Source organism: Penaeus monodon, chromosome 4 (assembly GCF_015228065.2).
Source record: "Penaeus monodon isolate SGIC_2016 chromosome 4, NSTDA_Pmon_1, whole genome shotgun sequence".
NCBI lineage: Eukaryota > Metazoa > Arthropoda > Malacostraca > Decapoda > Penaeidae > Penaeus > Penaeus monodon.
This window is the reverse complement of record NC_051389.1, coordinates 36681301-36685120: the sequence shown is the minus strand read 5'-3', so window position 1 is coordinate 36685120 and position 3820 is coordinate 36681301.

The window sequence follows — 3820 nt, the reverse complement described above, 5'->3', positions numbered from 1 at the left end:
AGGATCAAAGTAACATGAAGATGAAGGAGAGTTTTGCGATCTGAGCTCTATGATATATGGGATAGAGTTTTTAAGATTCGAAGGCGGCAGAGAGCTTTTTCTTTAATGTGTAGAATATGGTCTCGCCAGGACAGTTTAGAGTCAAAAATGACACTTAGGAATTTGCCAGAGGAACGGCATTGGAGTGGAGTGCCATATAAGAAGAGTGGGGGTAGGGGACCTACACGTGAGCGAGAGAAAAGAATGGAGAAAGATTTACAGGTAGAAAAGTGGAAGATACTGATGAGATTGCAGATTGAAGAAATTGGTAGAGATTTGGTATGAATGTGCCAGAGGCATAGATGGTTAAATCATCAACATATAGTGATGACCGGGCTCCTGGTGGTAAAACTGAGACAATATCATTAACAGCAAGAAGGAATAAAGTGGTAATGAGCACACTGCCTTGTGGGACACCTTCGATTTGAGGAAAGAAAGATGATGTGGCAGAGGCAATTTTGACCTGGAAAGTGCGTTGGGAGAGGAAGGACTTTATGAAGACACCCATGTTTCCACGTATGCCTAGAGAGGACAATTGTTGGAGAATATGGTACCGCCATGTCGTATCATATGCTTTTTCTAGATAAAAAAATATAGCTAGTACGGATTCATGGCGTGCAAATGCAGATGTAATATATGTCTCAAAATGAGCAAGGGGGTCAGCTGTGCTTCTGGCACGGTGAAAACCTAATTGGGAAGGAGAGAGAAGATTGTGAGATTCAAGATACCACATTAAGCGGAAGTTCGCCATTCGCTCTAATAGTTTGCACAAGCAGCTAGTTAGTGCGATGGTACCCTCCCTCTTGAGGGAGGGTACCCGATTTATTGGGTTTCAGGAAGGGAAGGATAAGAGTTTCTCGCCAATTAGAAGGAAAATTTCCTCGATGTCCATATGTGGTTGTAAATTTTTAATAGGAAGGATAAGGAGGAAGATGGGAGTTGCCGGAGCATACGATAGTGAATATCGTCAGGGCCTTCATGAGTGTTGCGGCACGATTGTAGGGCAGCAATGAGTTCAGAGGAAGAAAATAGAGCATTATAGGGCTCAGCGGAGGATGGGGTGAAGGTAATGGGGGTACGTTCTCTGGTGGTCTTAATAGAAGAGAAGTGTAGAGAAAGGTGAGAACCACTACTGACCTGGCTGAAATAATCACCCAGTTCATTAGCGACTTGGAGAGGATCAGAAATGAGGGTATCTCGAATATGGAGAATGGGGGCAGGATGGGGGGGATGTTTGCCTGATAGTTTATGGATTCGGCGCCAAACATTTGAGATAGATGTAGAGGATGTAACTGATGAAACATAATTTCGCCAGCTATATGTTTTACTATTCCGGATTTTACGACGAAGATAGGCAGATGCTCTTTTAAAGGAGATAAGGGCTGATAGTTGATTTGGAGTACCTCTCTTGTAGCGGTAACTTTTCCAGGCTGCACGTTTTAAGCGAAGTGCTTTAATGCAATCAGAATTCCACCATGGAACACATTTGGAGGTATATGGTCTTGAGGTTCGAGGGATAGCTGTATGTGCAGCTCTTAAGACTGTATTTGTAAAACACTGTATCATTTTTGAAATGGAGGTGAGGGAGGATGGAGGGGTATGAATAGCAGAGAGTGAAGTGAAAGTATGCCAGTCGGCTCTATCAAAGCACCAGTGTGGGGAGTTAGGAAGTGGTACGTATGAAGTAGGAGAAAGGAGAACTGGAAAGTGGTCCCTATAGGGAAAGTGGTCTAAGACTGACCAGTGGAAATCTAAATGAAGAGAAGGAGAGCATAGAGAGAGGTCAATGCATGAAAAAGATTGCGTGCGTGTATCAAACTGTGTGGGGCGATCTGAATTTAGAATAGTAAGGTCAGCTGTGGAGAGGAAGCGCTCTAGAGATCGGCCTCGGGAGTTTGTGATAGAATCACCCCAAAGAGTGTGGCGGCAGTTAAAGTCACCAAGTATGAGGAAAGGTGGTTGATGTTGGGAAATTATATTTTCAACAGCAACAAAGTCAATGGGGTGGGAAGGGGAGAAGTAGACTGAAATCACTGTGATCCTACGATGAAGGAAGATACGAATAACTGTGCAAGAGACATTGGTTTGAAAGGGAGGTGTGACATAAGGTGTTTTCTGATTGATAAGTATGGACGAGACATAAAGGGAATGTGGGGAAGAGACAAAATGATAATTGGGGATTGGTATAGGAGGGTGTGTAAGAAAGGTCTCTTGAAGGCATACAATAGATGGGTTATAAGAGGAAAGGATATGACGAAGGTCAGGTCTGTGGGAGCGGAAACCGCGAATATTCCAATGAAGGATAGTTATACATTAGTGATATAGATTGTAGTACGTGTTGGAGACTTTGAAGGGGAAGCAGCTAGAGGGTGGGATAAGGACTGAGATGGGAGAGGTGTGGGAGTTGGTGTTCTACTAGGAGGGGTATTAGGAGATGGAGGGTCTGAGGAAGGGGGATACTTGTGACATAAGGGATTCACGTGTGTATCCAGGAGGGGGTGGAAGGCATAGAGAGGATGGTGGGAGGGTTAATGTGGGCGGGGTTGGGGTCGGGGGGGATGGGCTGTGTTGGGAGGGGGTAGGAGGATAGGGTGTAGGGGGGATATCGTTAGGAGGAGGATGGATATCAGCAGTTACTTGGAGTGTGGAAGGAGCAGGAGTTGTAAGATTTGGAGGTTGTCAGTTTTCATTAAGTAATCTTGAATATTTTCAATAGTTTCTTCTGAGGAGTTGGTTGGGGAGTTTTGGGGGATAAAGGATTTCTTGTGAGGGGGGGAAGAGAGGATTGGTGTCTCAAGCGTAGGGGCAAAGGAAGGTGGAGGTGATTGTGTGGTAGGGGAAGAGGGGGTTGAATGTTTGTTCTGTCTGTTACGGGTAGTGCGAGGAGGGAGAGGGGAAGGTGTTGGGGTTGTAGTGGTGATTGGAGTATCTGTAGTAGAGATTGGAGTGTCTGGATTTAGGATGGCAAAAGAGTTTGACTGGGGAAGGTAGGAGGTAGAAGAGGGGGAGTTAGATGTAGGGGGGGTGGGTTTAGGAGAATTGGTAGAATGAGCAGTATTACTGGAGTAAGGAGTAAGAGAGAAACCACGTCGACGTGCTTCTTGTCTGGCTTCACGTAGTGTGAGTCCAAGTTTGAATCTGAGAGTTGCTACCTCAGACTCAAATTTGTAGGTGGGACAGCCCCTATAAAATACGTTATGGGGGCCGCCACAGTTGGCACATGTGCGTGATTGTGCAAAACAGTTAGATCGGGTATGGCCAGGTTGGGCACATAGTGGGCATCTGGCTGTGGAACGGCAATGTTTAGCTGGGTGTCGTAGATGCCAACAATTTTGGCACTGACGTGGAGGAGGTTGGTATGGACGAACAGGGAGGGATTCTCCTCCTATGTAACGTTAAAGGGAAGGCAATTTTGGCTGTGTTAGTAGGTTTCTTTCGATGACCTCTGGGGGGAATGGAGTAGCATTGTACTGATGTTGCATCATAGTCTGTGAGACAGGCAAGTAGGTCTTCACCACAATCTGACCAATCTTTGTCATAGATAGGGCAATTTGCTGGGGAGATTGAAACTGTTCCGGTGCAAGTATTGAGGGTTGGATGGGGTTCTGCAAGGAAGGGGTTACCATATAGGTCAGTTAGTTTTGTTAATGCTATAGCTTGGTTTTCGGATGTTACTGTGACAAGACGGGAGCGGTCAGGTCGGCTACGGAAAGAAACTTTACCTACTTGTTTTTGGAGACATTGTTGGAAAAGAAGGGTGTTGTCAGAGTAGGGAGCTGTG